At 47.0% G+C, this 18,019-nt stretch overlaps 1 long non-coding RNA gene and 2 pseudogenes across 5 annotated transcripts; 2 read left to right on the top strand and 1 right to left on the bottom strand.

Moving 5' to 3' along the window:
• Positions 1-185: 185 nt before the first annotated feature.
• LOC133903138 (protein PLASTID MOVEMENT IMPAIRED 1-like) lies at positions 186-7,186 on the bottom strand (annotated as a pseudogene).
• Positions 7,187-11,794: 4,608 nt separating this feature from the next.
• Positions 11,795-15,516, top strand: LOC133902988 (uncharacterized). 5 transcript variants are annotated; one of them, XR_009907177.1, is made up of 7 exons: positions 11,795-11,952; positions 12,069-12,110; positions 12,227-12,325; positions 13,673-14,528; positions 14,626-14,775; positions 14,943-15,066; positions 15,160-15,516. It is a non-coding gene; the product is annotated as an uncharacterized LOC133902988 (long non-coding RNA). The 5 variants fall into 5 exon arrangements; XR_009907178.1 differs by having other exon boundaries at positions 13,673-13,885; positions 13,948-14,528; positions 14,626-15,066; XR_009907175.1 differs by having other exon boundaries at positions 14,626-15,066.
• Positions 15,517-15,875: 359 nt separating this feature from the next.
• Positions 15,876-17,339, top strand: LOC133903139 (uncharacterized; annotated as a pseudogene).
• The last annotated feature ends 680 nt before the right edge of the window (positions 17,340-18,019 follow it).

The following is an 18,019-nucleotide window of genomic DNA, read 5'->3' on the forward strand; positions in this document are numbered from 1 at the left end:
ACCGTCTGAGATAGTATCTCATATGATTCTTAGGCTAGAACTATCTAAGATGAGCACATATCTCCGATGGTTCTAGTTGTTTGGCTTTTTTCAGAGTTCCTTTGCGATGAAAAATGATATCAGTAGAGGAGAGTATCATTATTGTAATTCAACCATCTATTTAATAGAGTATTTTAGCAATAATCTTAATACCGATAAAGGAGAATATCTGCAGATGATCTCACCTGCACGTCCGGGTTGCGCACCGTCTTGAGCCACATCTCAGCGAGCACCCTCGACGACAGGCTCCACATGATGTCGGGCTGCTGTGCCCTCGCCCTCACCTGCGTCGACGGCATCATCGCTCGCTTGCCTGCACGGGCCGGCCCGTGGGTGAGCATCCACTGCATCGCTGTCAGCTTCTGCCTCTTGAACCTCATTTGAACGCCGCCGACGTGCAGGCTCCGCACCTTGAACCTCCCAGCGCTGTGGCCGGCCGCGCCCAACAGTCTAGCCGACTGCATGACGGTGACCATCGGTGCGCCCACCGCCTCGTAGCGCCGCGATGGGTCGCGCAGCTGGAGGGACACCACCAGTGTGACGCGGTCGTCCGAGCCGCGGGACTCGAACCACTCGTCGGAGGGCACCAGCGAGTCGTAAATGCTCGTGTCCCCGGCGGGGATTTGTATCCTCTTACTTTGCGGATGCTACAGTGTGTTTTCAGTTTGTATTTTCTCGTCTGTCGGATCACGAATGGATGTTCAAGATTTCAGTGATACTGTACTGCTACAGTGCCCTTTCCAGCCTTATTTGCTGAAGCACTCATGAATTACCGTAGCACCTCTGATGCGGATCCCCCCGCGGCCACCACCACCTCGAATGGCGTGTCCTCATCGGCTATCTCAGCCTGGACTGTGAGGGTGTCCACGGCCATCACCTCCAGCTTCTGCAGTGAGAAGGCGAGCACCTCCTCCAGCGTCTTCCGGTTGTCCCCCGCGCTCCAGATGCAGGTGGAGACGCGCTCGCTCCAGCCTCGTACACAGCGGTGGCGAGCTTCCTGATGAGCCACACGGACCACACCGCGCTCGAGCTCACGACCTTGGTGCGCCGCCCACCAATGACCGCCTTAGCAATGTTAGCCTCTCGGATCTTTTCCGTGTGCTCACGACCACACAGAAGGAGACGCTCGACCACTCCTCATAACCACACGATCACAGAACGACCACTACACGAGTGGTCCTCGACCACTCAAGCTGAACTAGCGACCACTCACGAGGACGCGCAACTACTCGCACGACCACTCTGATGGACTGGTCGGAGGAACACAGGAAGCACTCAGATGCGAGAGAGAAAGATTTTTGTGCCGTACAAACCGTTGCGTGCTTTTATGTTTTCTTCCTCCTCTTATTTATAGACTCTTACAGACCTAGCCTTACATGAGACCCATGCTACGCAACTTGCATTGCATTGCACGTCGCAGCTAACGTGGGGCATGAAAGTCACCATGACGTGACGCAAGTCATGTCCCATGTCTCAGTCCTATACTTACTCGCACGTCCCTGACGCAAGCAAGGCAACGCACGTTTGACTCAAAACACAAAAGAAAAGATAAGACACTGGAACCAACAAATTATTATATTCTAACATTCGCCCCCCTAATCTTGTTGTGCCTTCTTGATATCGACCACGCCAATCCTTGCACTTAGATCCTGGAACCGAACGCGGCCGAGTGGTTTGGTGAGGATGTTCGCGAGCTGCCATTCGGATTCAACGAACTCGAGGTCGATCTCCCCCAGTGACACAATCATGTATGAAGTGATATCGGGTGTCAGTGTGCTTGCTCCTGTCGTGGACGACTGGGTTCTTGATGAGTGAAATGACAGACTTGTTATCCACCATCAATGTTGGTGCTTGGAGCTCTTCGCTAGTGAGCTCACGCAGCAACCAAGCGAGCCAAACTCCCTGGCAAGCCGCTGTAGCTGCAGCTATGTGCTCTGCTTCGCATGTGGGGAGTGCGACCACTCTCTGCTTCTGCAATTGCTAGAAGATGGGACTGTGGCTGAGGAGGAAGAGAACGCCAATCGTGCTCTTGCGGCCATCAAGGCCGCCAGCCATGTCACTGTCGTTGTACTCTGTCAGCGCGAGTGCGGGCCCTCCTTCCTTCTTGTAGACAACGTCGTACACGCGAGTACCAGCCACGTAGCGGAGGAGATGCTTGACCACCGCGTAGTGATCTTCATGCGGATCCTCCATATACTGGCTGACATACCCCACGGTGAACACAATGTTCGGTCGTGTGTGCACCAGATAGCGCAGACCACCTACAATGCTCCAGTAGTGCATCATGTCAACTGGTGGTGTCGTGCTTGCCTTGGAGAGTTTCAACCGCTCCTCCAACGACGCATGACATGGGTTGCACCCCTCCATGCCACTCCTCTCTAGAAGCTTGCTAGCATAAGCGCTTTGTCAGAGCATGATGCCGCATTCACCTTGACTCACATCAATGCCGAGGTAGTAGGTGAGCAGACCAAGGTCACTCATGTGGAACATTGATATCATCTCTCGCATGAACTTGTCAATGTCGACATGGCTTGGTTCGGTGATGATTAAATCATCAACATACATGCCCACTACTAGCAGACCAGATTTGGCGTGGCGTGTGTACAGAACGTGCTACCTGGCACACTTGATGAAGCTCAGCGAGATGAGGCTCGCATCTATCTTGGTGTTCTAGGCACGGGGCGCTTGGTGCAGCCCGTACAGAGCCTTGCGCAACCTCAGCACCTTATGTTCTTGATGCTCGATGACGAACCCCGGTAGCTGTTGCACGTAGACCTCCTCGATGAGCTCTCCATTTAAGAACGTGGACTTCACATCCATGTGGTGGACGGACCTATCCTTATGCGCCGCCGGTGCCAATATAGCGCACACTGATTCCATCCGTGCGACGGGCGCGAATACTTCCTCAAAGTTGATGCCCTCGTGTTGAACGTAGCCTTTTGCCACAAGTCGCGCCTTGTGCTTCACCAACTCACCCCTTCTCGTCGTGCTTGACTTTGAACACCCATTTTAACCCGATCGTCCGACCGGTGGGTCGACGAGCTCCCACGTCTCGTTGTCCTCGATAGACTTCATCTCCTCTAGCGCTGCGTGACGCTAGCATGGCTTACGCTCAGCCTCAGAGAACGTGGCCGATTCCTTCGCACTCACCAAGTGCAGCTCGTGCTCATCGAGTTCTCCGGTCGCCTGCCCATGTGGTGTGGTGTTGCCCAGGATGTCCTCGATGGTGCGAAAACAGAGCGCCCGTCATCGTGCTCAGCATTGAGGTACTGGTCACCATTTGTCAGTAGCATGATTAAGCGAGTCAATGCTGGTCGCCCCGGTGTCGCAGCAAGTGGACTGGTCACCGCCTCTAGTCGCTCCGGTGTCTCAGCGGGCAGACTAGTCATCGCCACTGGTCGCTCTGGTGTCCCAGCAGGCGGACTGGTCGTCGCTCCTAAACACATGGTCGCACCTGGTGGACATGTGGTCGCAGCAGGTCGACTCGTGGTTGCCACACCAGCTGGAGCCTCCTTTACCACCTCGGACCTCTAGCACTCTTCGTAGTTGATGGTGAAGTTGCTGTCGAGACCTGTGGTCATTGACTCATCTATCGTCAGCCTGTCCCAGCACCTCTTCTCATCGAAGATAACATCACGGGACACGTGAACACAGCGTGCTCAGGGGTCCAGCAATCTATACGCCTTGGTCCCCGGTTCATACCCGAGGAACACCATTGGAACACCGCGATCATCAAGCTTCCGCGGGTTCGGCTTGGTCACCTTGACATGTGCCATGCAGCCAAATGTACGCAAGAATGAGACATCGGGCTTCCGCCCATGCCAAGCCTCGAACGGGGTCATGCCGCTCAAACTCTTGGTTGGCGACTGGTTGAGGAGGAAGACCGATGTGGTCACTGCCTCTCCGCAAAATGTTGCTGGCATCTGTTTCACCTTGAGCAGACAGCGTGCCATCCTGACGATGGTCTGGTTGCGTCGTTCCACAACACCATTCTGCTGTGGGGAGTAGGGCGCTGTGAGGTGGTGCTCGATTCCCTTCTCAGCGCAGTACTGGCTGAACTCAACCGAGGTGAATTCACCACCCTGATCAATTTGCTGTACTCGCAGTCACCGCCCGATCTCTGTCTCAACGTGTGACTGGAACTCTTTGATCGTTGTGACTGCCTCGTCCTTGCTGGTCGGCAAACATAGCCACATGTAGCGGTTGTAGTCGTCCACCAGCAACAGGAAGTAGCACCACCCGCCGTTCGTCGACAGAGTGATGGGCGCACATAGATCACCGTGCATGAGGTCTAGAAGACCCTCGGTGCGGTAGTTGGCTTTCTGCGAGAACGCAACACGTCATTGCTTGCCAGCAAGACAGCTGTCGCAGACTTCTCCAACGTGGTCGATCGCTGGCAAACTACGTACCATCTTGTTGCACGCCAGCTTCTTCAGTGCATCGAAGTGCAGATGACCAAAACAGGCATGCCAGAGCCATGCCTCATCATCGTGCTATGCGGCCAGGCACACCGGCTGCGTGATGTTCAGTCTCATCATGTACAGCCAGTTCTTGGAGTGCATTACCTTGGCGAGAAGACTGCGCTTCCGATCACAGATCTGCAACACTCCCCCGTTGATCAACACTTGACAGCCTCGCTCATCGAGCTGACCAATGCTGATGATGTTGCTCTTTATCTTAGGGATGAAGTAGATGTCCGTGACGGCGCGTGCTCTCCTTTCTTGCACTTGAACAACATCGTGTCGCAGCCTCGGATGTCAACGATGGAGCTGTCCCTGAACTTGACCGATTCGATGATACCGGTGTCAAGCTCCGCAAAAGCGTTGCCGTTGCCAGTCATGTGGTTGCTAGCTCCAGTGTCCAGGTACCACACATCGCTTCGACTCTTGCCTTCACAACCAGGGTTAACCTGTTGTCTCATCGAGCTCAATGCAGTCGGGGTACATCAGTTCCGTCGAGTTGGTGAGGGCGCATGCCTACGCCATCAGCAGGATCGACTCGTAGTCGTCACCCTGCGCGAGGTGTGCTTGCTTGTTGCGCTTTGGTTGCCGGCAGTCCTTGGCCCAATGGCCAAGTTTGGCGCAGTTTCGGCACTTGTCATTTCTGACATCACGCCCAGACTCTTGCTTGCCACCGTGGCCGTTGGAGTCACCCTTCTTCCGGCTCGACTAGCTGTCGCGGCATCCGTGGCCACCACCTTAGCCAAGGTAGGAGGAGCCCTCTCCAGGCTTTTGATCCTTTTTCCATGCTATCCACTCCGCCTCGGTGAATAGGAGTTGCCCGCTCGCATTTGTCATGAAGCGGTCCTCGACTGCGTTCAACTAATTGGTCACATCCTCGATGGATAGTGTGAATAGGTCAAGCAAAGTCTCAATGGACAAGGTGATCTGCGCAAACCTGGGAGGCACCACGCGTAAGTACTTCTCGACAACAGTCGTGTCATCGATGACCTCACCGACGATCACCATCTGGTTCACCAGACCACTCAGGCGCAACATGAAATCCTCCACCGCCTCACCGTCACGGAACTAGATCGCCTCATACTCCTTGCAGAGTTATTGGGCTTTCGGTTTCCGCACGCGATCGGTGCCGATGCACATGGCCTTGAGGCTATCCCAAGCCTCCTTGGTGCTGGGCTTGGTTGCCAGCATAGAAATCATGTTTGGTGGAACCACCCAGAGAATGGCCTCTAACGCGCCATCCGGTCTTCTTGTTCCTCGGCGCCGCCAATGCCAATGACCTCGTAAAGCCCGCGAGCATGGAGCATCACCTTCATCATCAGCAACCAATCGCCGTAGTTCGTCCGAGTGAGAGTTGGATATGCCACCGAGCCTCCAACCTCTCACACCATCTGCTGCACCACAAGCGTACGGCCACCGTCGTCACGGTTCCGTCCTCGGCGCGGAGCGGAAGAGGGAGACTCGCGACGTCCCTGTTGCGGTGAGTCCAGGAAAGCCTTGAGCCTTTCAGAGCCTATGATTACAACATGTCGCAGGAGCAGAGAAAACTAGGGACCTAGGCTCTGATACCAATTGTTGGCCTCTCGGATCTTTTTCGTGTGCTCACGACCACACGGAAGGAGACACTCGACCACTCCTCACGACCACGTGACCATAGAACGATAACTCCACGAGTGGTCCTTGACCACTCAAGCTGAACTAGCAACCACTCACGAGAACGTGCGACTACTCTCATGACCACTCTGATGGACTGGTCAGAGGAACACAGGAAGCACTCAGATGTGAGAGAGAAAGATTTTTGTGCTGCACAAACCACCGCGCGCTTTTCGGTTTTCTTCCTCTTCTTATTTGTAGACTCTTACAGACCTACCCTTACATACGACCCATGCTCCACAACTTGCACTGCATCGCACGTCGCAGCTAACGTGAGGCACGAAAGTCACCATGACGTGATGCAAGTCATGTTCCACGTCTCAGTCCTATACCTACTCGCACTTCCCTGATGCAAGCAAAGCAACGTGTATTTGACTCAAAACACAAAATAAAAAGATAAGACACTGGCACCAACAAGTTATTATATTCTAACACGTAATTCCCTCGAAACCCATTTGCTCGGGTGCCTTTCCCATGAGATTGTCCATGTCCCCTAGCGATGCCACCTTGTCGCACACCTCGTTGACGCTGCCCGCCACCGCCATCTTTTGGAGCACGTCGAACCCGGTCGTGGCCATGGAACCCAGCAGCATGAACGGCCTGGACATCTGCATGGCGAGCTTTGAAGGTATGTCTCTGTTTGCCAGGGGTAAGTCGAATGGGTTCATGGACACCAAGAACCCACCGTCTCGTGTTTGCACCATGAGGCCGATTCCCCATCCCAATTCCGGCACCACCGGCGGCAGCGCCGCCTTCCTCAACGACATGCTTCTTGTAGTCACAGGCTGCTTGAACTTCATCTTGTCGTCGTCCACCTCAAGCATTCTAAGGAACTCCACCATCACCATCTCTTCATCCGCGTCGAGGCGCTGTTGCCGGTCCACCTCCTTCGGCGACTTCTTCCCACCATTGGTCATCAGCGCCTCGATGGCCTCTATATGCTCGGCAATGGAGTCAAGCTCCCGCAACACGTCGTGGTCAGCTTGATAATGCACAACTTCTTCTATTTTCAATAGTAACTCTATGATACTCATTATACTCATAGATGATACTATGATACAAAAGATGATGATAAGTATTATTAGATTGATTTAAATCATCAGATCAAATAATTGGATGGTCCATATTAATTGTTGTCCATCGTAAAAGTTCTCCTTTTCATATGTCCACTAGTTCCGACCAGTCCGAGATAAATCTTCTGACCGACACCAGCTCGAATAGGCTAATAGCTCAAAAACGGTACCAGACCATCGCCTTGACTCTCCCGTCATCAGCATTGCCCATCATCCATTCTCTGCCACCGCGATAGGCAACATATATCCCTACCACTCTACCCGCTGTCCGGCCGACATGCTGTTCCGAGCATCCCTCTAAGCCTGTTAATACCTCCTGAACCAGAAAACCACCTCGATCCTCAAATCAAAGGAAGCATCATCGGCACCATCTAATACAAGGAGATAAAATTTCTGTTGCCCGAAGCGTAGGATACTAGTTATCCGTACTGATTTGGCTGCTTCAATATGTTACAAAGGGTTGGCCATCCTTTGGTCCAAATCGTAACGCCTTCATTGGAATATGTTTTACCTTTTGAGAAATCCTACATGATTGCCTTGAGGGTTTACAACGCCACGAATTTCACATGATTTTTGTTGATATTTTATAGGAAACACTTCAATTCCCCTTGCTTAATACAAGTGCTAGCTGCCTCTCATTGTGGCAATCAGCCTATGTTCAAATCCAAACTGCTTTGGATAGTATGCGATGATTTCTTTGATATGGTTGCCAACATTTGGGAAAAGGAGCAGCGGGTTAACTATGCCATAAAAAAGATGTCAGAATAAAATTTGAACCCTTAGATAATACTTAAAGGTATGGGCCAAACATAGTGGAATGTAAAGAAAAGAACAGAAGCAGCTCAATGCAAAAGTTGACGAGAAGGATTAAAAAGAAAGCACTGCGCTTTCAGCCAATGAAATTGGGCCAAGAGAATCAACCAAACACAATCTTTGTGTGACCGACCCAGTTTGCTACTTTAGGTCAGAGAAGGAATGATGCACATAATTTAAAAGTGTTATCACACACAGTTCTAGACCATCGAAGATAATCAGATGATTATCTGTGACCAATATTTTTTACGACTCTGAAATCGTGTGAGACGAGAAATTCCGAGCCGTGTGATCGGACCTATGTGTACTCGGCTCGCTGCCGGAGACGAAAAGGCCAGCGCGAACGAGGAACCGGCGACTGCGTGCTTGCAGCGGTGGGTAGATACGCAACGTACGACCAGCGACAGCTCGCGGGGAGAGGCTGTGCGAGAGAGCGAGGGCGCCGACGTTGAGCACGTTGAGCTAGGGTGTTAGAAAACAGTTTCTTCTGATTTATTTTTCACATAGAATTATTTTCTCTATATTTTTTATTCTAAAGAATCATTTTCGATGATAAAATCACTTCCCTATAAAATCACTATTCAAAAATATTTAAATCAGAAATTTTTTTACCGAATAAACCTCAATCTGACCGGGCTGCACCTGACCCGGGGCAGCCCGGGACTAGTTTAGCCCAAGCCGTTGAGGAAACGCCTCCGGGTTTGGTTGTCGTTGATTCACGGCCATCGAGAGTCATCAATATAATTCTGGACTGAACCTCTCAAATAAAAAAAAAAACAGGACTGCACTGCACTGAAGCGACTCTTGTGTCATCAACTCTTGAGGAGTCGAAGCAATTACAGTCTCAGCTCTCGAGGAGACGGAGACAGCTCATGACTTTTCTTTTTCCTCCACGCATGCATTTGTGACGGGCGTTTGGGATCTCAACTCGTAGATCGCAGTGTTTCCAAAATGTGAGCTGAACAAGACGGCGTCGACCTGGGAGCCCGGGAGCCCGGGACGTGGGAACGCGTCCTCTTTAAGCAGAACTGCACGTGTATATATACCATGGCATGTATACATATAGGCTCTCCATCCAGAGTTCTAGTTTTCCCAGTACAGTACTACGTTTGCCAGCTCACGAGCAATACCATCCTTGCATCTTCGATCAGTACTGGATCTAATCAGGGCCATGTCATTCGCCGGTGTATCCTTTGAAACAGCAGGTTGTCGCCATCTGCCTCGGCTACCCATCACTACTACATAAATAATATAATAGAACGTCTCAGTATAGATTTTTTTATGGAATCATCTGTGTAAATATTATTACAAACAACTCTAAGATAGAACCTTCCGAAAAATAACAAGAAACAATTCTCCTCTGCCTCCCTTCTCCTCTGCCTCCTCCACCTCCTCTGTCTCCCTTCTCCTCTGCTTCCCACATAACCCTAGCCATCAACTCGCTCTGCTACAACATAGATACATCGTACTGGTTCGAGAGGGGAAGGCTGGTTTGACTACCTCGTTTCCCTTCCATCGAGCCAAAAGACTCCTCAGATCCGGCCCCTCCCCACCCCTCTAGCGAGCTCACTGGTAGCGTGTGGGTGGGGGGCCAGCAATGCCTGTTTCACCCATGTGACTAGTTTAGTTTAGCTTTGTTTTAGCTAATAGTTTTTGCCTGGAGGGGGGCCGGTGGCGGCAACCGCTACTACTTTCTTCTCTGCCTCATTATGGCCTTCGCTACCGGGGCGACCGTCAGCTCTTGGACATTGAAGGTGGAGCAGGTGAGTATAGTTGATATAAATCTCCCTCTCCCTCCCCTTGTTCCCCTCTTTTGTGCCGACAAGATCCGACCGGTTGCTGGAGCTCTACCGGTCTCCACCATGAATCGACTTCCTCCACAACTTCAATCCACAAATTCGTCCATCTCCTCTGCAGATCCACTCGCCCTGCTCATCCCCTCTGCAGATCCACCCGCTCCACTACAAATCCACCCGCCTCCACCACTCGGTGGCACCCCGCAACCCTTCGTCGACCTCTCCACACCTTGATGGCCGCCATGCTGCCCTAACCAGGTACGGTAGTAACCCGGCCACTCTTTTCCCCTAGCTCCTCCCCCATCCGTGGCATGCATCAGAACTCGTGCTCTGAGTTGGGTACTTCAACCGTTACATGTCTTGCTTATTGTTGAATGATTGGTGTTGTTCATATTGTCTGAAATCTGAAGTTCTTAATCACTATGTAGGATCGGTCCAAAATGGCTTGGCAATTTTAAGTATGTACCTTTGTTTTGCATTTCAGCAGGGTACTGAATTTGTTAACCTGGATAATAAATTTCAGGGAAGAGCATTGATAGGCTGAGTAAAGAAGATGATAATGGACAAGCTTGTGAGGCAATGTGACATGGAGGTCATGAAGATGGCCATGCTCAAACATGAAGAGCCCAAGCGAAGGGAGGACCGCTGCTGGCAACCGAAGACGACGAAGGGCAAGATTGTAAATAAGCTAGGTGCATCAGGCATAGTACCAAAATAACCACGAATATAGCTAGAATATAGCAGTTAGAGGAGTAATATTGTAATCTGTAATAAAAAACGAATAGGTACGACTTATAAATAGAACGTAATTGTAGCTGAAAAAACATGTGACATTAATACCAGTGAATTATTCCTCCCTTTCTGTGCGTTTCCATCCACTTGAATCCATCCACCCTTCAAGTCACTTTGGGTTCCGAGGGCCTACCTGTTTGGTTACCAAAGTTTCCAACACGCAGTATGGGTTTAGCTTCGTTGATCAGGCTCGGAAGCAAGACACGTCACTGCTCGTCGATGCAAGGGAAACTCACAAAATTCTGTGCTGATGATGGTTGGAGCTTCCGCTGTTTCGTGAAGAGAGAAATCCTCGAGAAGTCAAAACATCTCAGAAATGACAGTTTCACAATATGGTGCGATGTTGTCGTCACCAAGAATGTCAACATCGGCGGGGACGCCGGCGCCGCCTCGCGGTTCGTCGTGGTGCCTCCACCTGACATTCAGCATCACCTCAGTGGTCTCCTCCAGTCAGTTGATAAATTCTAAAACTCTGAATTCCATAGCACATCTAGCTCAGAGTTCCAATTGATACCTAAAGTTAATCCCCTCTTATTCTTAAAAACCAGAAGAATAAAATTTCGTTGCTAGAAGATAGACATCATCAATTTTGAATGATCAATATGAGTTCCTTGGATCTAGAAAGTTACACAAAATTAGGAGCCCTATTGTTTGTTCACTGAACCTGCTCTTGTAGCTATTGATCAACAGCAACACTAAAGATATCATATTGGTAGTGATGTCTAACTAAAGTTTCTAGGAGATCAAATAAAATCAATATAAAACCTAACCCTATCAAGAACTAGAATATCATGCTTCTAGTAAAATGACATGACTGTACCATAAGAGTCAACCTTGTTGTCCCCGCCTTCGCCCCACGTACCATCCACCGCTTCCCATTCCACCACCGGTGACGCCCATGCCACCTCGCTGCGTCATCCCTTTGTTGTCACCTTTTTCTCCCCGCCCTTCACTAACCTCTCCTATCCTATCACCCCGCCCACCACCCGCAACCATCGCTTGTAAGGAGGGTGATGGGAGGAAGAGATAATCATCACCGCTCGTTTCCTGCATGCACGAATCTCAAAGCTAACTGGGCTCAGGCTCACAGCCGAACAAGGCGACAAATTCGGTCCAATAGCAGAGCAGAGAGCAATTGAGCCCAATAGCACCAAACGGTCCATGGAAAACGAAGAGCCTCCAGTTCATCTTCATCCTCTCCTCCTTGCTCCATTTTCCACTAAACCCTACGAACACAGAGAGAGAGAGAGAGAGAGAGATGGTGCCATGGTGGTGGTGGCGCTGCTGCAGGATCTGAGGGGTTGCATCGCCCACCTACTTGGCAAGGTTCACCGGATTGCTCCCAAGATACGCCCTACCTACTATTCCCAGGATCCCCTTCCCCCGTTCTTGGTGTGGTTCTCCTATTACATTAACGGGGTTTTGTATCGCTAATGTGGCAGGGGGAGGTGATGCAAGATCTGGAGTACTCCATGCGGACCAAGGTAAGCCTCTCGTTCGCGAGGAGTCTCCCCATCTCCCGCCCACCAAAATTGGCGTTCTTGTTCTTGTCCGTGGTGGGTTTTTTTCCTTGATTAGGGGCATGCTGCTAATCTTGTAGGGCGACATGACTCGAGCGGAGGAGGTCAAACTTTGGATTTTCAGCACGGTTGCAAAAGGGGACCTCATCGTGGTCGCCGCACTGAAGCTCTCAGCATAGGTACACCTACCCACCAATTCTCCTTGATCATGGGAACGTTTTGCATTGTTTTAAAATCGTGATACATGAGGAAGATTCTCCTAACAAAAAAATGAAAAATGTGCAGTGCGTTATTACACCACGAGCTATTGCCACTAGGTAGGAGATGTGTCTGGTAAATTGTACTCTAATACCGTTAGACATTTATGATATTATCTGGTCCAAACCCGCTCTTAACGCATAGCACGATGTGTTGGTAGAATTTGGCTAGACAGAACATCTATTATGGGAGCTATGGGCACTGGATGTCTATTTAGCTATTGCTATATGACATTTTCTTACTCAAAGGTCAAAACCAGTGGTTCTAGTAATGCTATTTTCTAAACATTAGATGGAAATAGATATAGGGCATTTTTCACAAAACTTTGTGTATAGACGAACCAAACCAGACTAAGCCCACCTCTCCTTCGTAGATTCTACCTGTATTTTTGACATTCATAATTTGCTACATGTGCCTTTCGGATTGTGTGGACTACCTATACATTTAACACTTAAGGCTATGATGTGAGGTCATAAATTCTAATTACACAGTTTTATAGTACAATATGTGGTAAATTTCAGTATGTCAGATTACCAAAATGTTGTTGAGGATATGTAAAGCTCAAATGTACTTGTGGATAGTGACACTTTTCTCTATTAGAAATTTGAAGAAAAGAGTAGCCCTTTTCCAGTTTCTAAAGAGCCATTTGTCATCTTATGAACAGTGTTTCTAACCAAAATGGAAGACAATTCATTGTCCCTTATGCTTAGTACGGTGATTTTGTAAACTCTTTTACTGTGGGTTGCACTATAAGTGTTGTTATTTTTGTTGTTATCAAGTGTGCTCGTTGAGGAAAATAATGTTATATTCTGCCTTTGTTATTTATTTTCAAGGATATATATTTGCATGCCTACCCTATGCTTGCTCACCAACCACCTTGAATTTGTTACATTAGAGCATTATGGCTTAGTTTATGAAAAAATGGGCTATACTATTAAATATTAATCTTAGCTATCACCAGGGCTGGACATATATTGTAAATATGTACTTTTTAAGCAAGTAAAACATGTTTCCATACAAATAAATGGAAACAAATGTATAGTTGTCTATGTATGAGTTTACATATGGCCGGTGCAATTATTGGTTGAGAGAGACGTAGTGAGGGAGTCATCGCATTTGTGTTACCTTTGATGCAATCATGTTGTATAAAATAGAGTTGCAAAACTGTCATTGTTGCCGTTAAAAAAAAAAACTATCATTGTTAATTTTTCCTTGCAAGGGCTTTCCATGGGTATCAAACAGATGCTTACATATATTCTGTTGTGTAGGACATAGATTTCCTGTGGTCATTATGCTTCGACCTTTGCTGCTTTGCATGGATCAATAAGGTTTGGCGCAGTTGATGGTAAATCTCAAGGCTATTCAACCTGGTAGTGATCCCATATATATGCAAAAATTTTGTGAGCATATTCAGGCCTGCTAGCTTGTTGCAGTGTTTCTTGGACACAGCCATGGCCACGCGGGTGTTGTTATAGATTCAGGTGTTGATTTGTTGAAAATAATAATAATAATTGAACATGAGAAATGTTACTTATAGATTCAGGTGTTGATTTGTTGAAAATAATAATAATAATTGAACATGAGAAATGTTACTTGGAAATGAACATGGGTTTCAGAATCCGACTCTGATTCGGGTGTGAAGTTCGGCAAACTTTCTTTCACGACTCAGGTGTCAGGGTAGTAACACTAGTGTGGTGTGAACATTATTTCATAATGGAACAACTGTCATACAGACAAAGGCCAAACAACATGACTTGAAGGTGATTGGGGTGTTGTAAAGGGCAAATAGACTGTAAGCTGCGGTGCAAGAACTTTAGGCGAGAGAAAGACTAATTAATCATTCTTGCTTGATTCATAATGGAAAAAAGGCTATCCCTTTTATATGGTTGGCTCAAGTTGACCCCTTAGAAACAATTTTGAAAATTAGGAAATCTAATATATGGAATATATATATCTACAAAGAACCAACCCAATTAACATGGAAATTATTTATCCTTATTACTAATTCCCAACTAATACTTTATTGATGGGCACCGCATGAAAGGTAGTTTTGTTATTCCAACGTTCAAATTTTGAAGGAAGCAGATTGGCTACTCTTCTAGGAATAGTTACAGCCAGTCATAGGTATGCCACTGTTTAGATGCATTGACTCTTTGTTGCTCATGCATCCAAGTTTAATCCTTTTTACTGGAAATGCTAATTTATTTAAGCTGTATTTCAGGTGGTTCTTTCATCACAGGAAAGTTCGTGTATTATTTAACTTCACGCTTGTGTGCTGAAGTTGTTTTGAACAATGACAATGAGGACCACATGAAGATGGAACTGGTTAACATGTGTGGTTTGTTAAATTTGATTCACTTTTTAATATCAGGTGTTCCAACTAACTCCTTGTCTCATTACATAATTCCTTCATTACTTGCTTAATCAACAAAATACTGACTAAGCATAGCGATGATAAACCACTGGTTGAAGCTGTATAAGGCTCTTCTTTGCTGAGCATTTGTTCAATGATTTGCATCAAGATCGACCATTTTTCAGGTGGCACCCACGCCATTAATATATTGACAACGCTTTTGTGGAAAGGATGAAGGAAATAGAAAATGAAGTTAATAGCTCCGACGATGAGGACAGATCAAATTCTAGACAAACAACTGTAAACATTGTGAGTTGCTACTAATTTTACAGTTTGTCAAAATTCAGAATATTTTGTAGCAAGATGACTCATGTTTTTTCCCTTGCATATTTCCACTTGCAGGGATCATTTGGAGACCTCATGGATGCCCCGCTGGCTTGCATGCTCGGGGCTCCAGGAAGGGACATGGAAAGCCACAATCTCTCTAAAAACACAGGTGCTGTCCTGAAGCGAAGGGAGCTGCGAAACCGCAGGAAAAGTCACTGGCGTAATCATCATCATGGATATGCTGACAAGTTTGCTGCTTGTAATGCGTACATCAGAAGTGTGGCAGAATACTGTAAATGTTTGCATTGTTTAAAAAAACACATTTCTTGAAGATGATGGTTCCAAACCGATACAAAAGGCGACAAATGATGGCTCCAACCTGTTATTTTGTTTATTGCATGTTACAGGATTATTTACTATTAGGTTATCAATATAATGGTGAAGCATTTATCTATAATGCATGACTCTTTTTTGTAAATAACCAGATAGATGAATAATGAGTGAAGCTTGTATCTTTCGGGACTTCATATATCTTTTTTTAATAGAACCTTAGTTAAAGCTCACCTGGCTTAAGTGTGGATTTTTTTTTCAATAGACAGAGAGGGCGGGAAGAGAATAGGAACTAACGATGTGGATTTTTTTCTTTTTCCTTGACGAAACTGGCAGGAGGAAAGTCGCAAGGGCTTTAAACCTGTAATCAAGTAATAAATTTACATAGATTGCTATGGGTGTCAAAGACATGCTTACATATATTCTGTTATTCGGGAACTAAATTGGCTGGACTTCAACCTATGCATGGATTAACAAGGTTCGGCTTATCTGCTGGTAAAACCCAAGGCAGCTGAACCTGTTAGCGATCCCCTGCATATTAACAATGCCATGCAAAGGCACAGCCAAGCTTTATAAAATCAAGTATCAAAGCTTCATGTATAGTTGAAAAGAAAAGGTATATAGCTATTTAGTTAACCCAACAATGGATTAAACCATTCAAAGCTGCCTTTTCAAGTGTCAGTAGCGGGACGTTCTGTCAATCGGGGAAGGTTTTTGGTGAAGGAAATTATCTCATCACTCCATTGAGTTTCATTAACATGCTCCAACTTTAGAATTAAAAAAAACCTGCCTTCAGGTCTGGGAAAGGTAAAATGAACCTTGGGCAGTACCTTATAAATTATTGGACACTTTGACTCTTCGATGTTACTTTGGTGTTCACAAATCAAAATTTCATCTTCTTCAGTGGAAATGCAAATTTATGAAGCTACATTTCAGGCTGTGCTTTTATGATGGGAAAGGTGATCTATCATGCAACCGCACGTGCCTGTGCTGCAGTGGTTTAAAAAAAAAAATTCGACCCAAAGAGAGAAACATCTTGAATGTACTGTATTAAGGTCGAGAAAAGATCTTGAAAGTCGGCTACAACTTGCATACTATCGCTGAGCGACCACGTCACGACTACAGAAAACATACAACAAGGGACTTTTTTTTGCAAGAAACATAATTCGAGCTCTGATTGGTAGTCTCACACCTAGAGATCTTACCACCGTGCTATTCGCACGTTCTCGTGCTGCAGTGGTTTTGAACACCGAAAAGAAGCGCATGAGGACAGAGCTAGCTAGCATGTGTGGTTTGTTAAACAGTGATTCGTTATTTTAGTGTCAGGTTTTCCAACCAACTACTTGTTTCATTGACATCACACTTCTTTTTTACTTGCTTCATTAACATAATACTCACTAAGCATAGCGATGATAAATATCTGGTTGAAGCTGTTAAAATGCACTATTTTGCTGAGCATCTGTTCGATGATCTGCATCAGGATAGAACGCTTTTCAGGTGGCACCCACGCCGTTCGTATATCGACATTCGTATATCGACAGCGCCTTTGTGGAAAGAGTGAAGGAAATAGAAGCTAGCAGCTTCGATGATCTGTTCAATCAATTTCCAGACAAGCAACTGTATACATAGTGAGTTACTAGTTTACTGCTAATTTTACAGTTTGTCAGAACCGCATCCTTACTTTGTTCTCTATACATTTTTTCCGTTCATATTTATTTTTGCAGAGATCATTTGGAGACCTGATGGAGGACCCACTGGCTTGTGTTCTTGGTTCTCCTCCGGGAGGCGACAAGGAAAACAAAAATCCCCCTGAAAATACAGGCGCCGTCCCGAAGAGAAGCGAGCTGCAAGCCCACAGGAGAAGCCACCTATATCATCATCATCATCATCATCATCGGTATGCTGACAAATTTGGTGCATTGTGATGTGAAGGTTAGATCAGAAGTGTAATGGAATGCCGTAAACGTTGGCATTTTGCTTCGAGCTTCCGGTTGCGAGAAATCAATCGCCGCAGATTTGCTGGGATGAGCTGTTCATGCGTGGGAGCAAAATAATCGAAGCTGTTTTGTCTGATCAAAATTTATAGGCTGGACAATGCCGTGTGGTGTGCCTTCTAATAAAATTGCTCGATCGCTACCTCGGTATCTCGGAAGTGAATTCTATAGGATCATTCACCGAAAGATTTTCTACGAGATTCTGATCTATACCGTCTTTTCATGATCTAACAGCTGGCACATGCAACTAAGAAGAAGTAGGAGGACACATGATATGTATAAGAGAGTTTTTCTGTGAGACTAAATCTCATAAAATTTCGTTTTCGATACCTCCATATGAAGAGAGTGGGGTGTGTATTGTGTGAGGTGCTGAGGTCCGCAAGTGGTGCAGTGTAGATAAGATCCCATGTATTCCATGATGTTTGCATTCTTCTGTCGACAAATGATGAGGGCAGCACTAATCTCAAAGCAGCAGCATAGTTAACATGCGACACGTGGACTATTCGTACACCGTAGCTTCCGCCTCGACTTTCTCGTCTCCTCAGGGCCTGTTTGGAGGCTTAGTAATTTTCTTCACCTGTAATTGGCTTCCGGTTGTATTTTCTAGTGCA

The sequence above is a fragment of the Phragmites australis genome, chromosome 21 (assembly GCF_958298935.1).
Source record: "Phragmites australis chromosome 21, lpPhrAust1.1, whole genome shotgun sequence".
Classification (NCBI taxonomy): Eukaryota; Viridiplantae; Streptophyta; class Magnoliopsida; order Poales; family Poaceae; genus Phragmites; species Phragmites australis.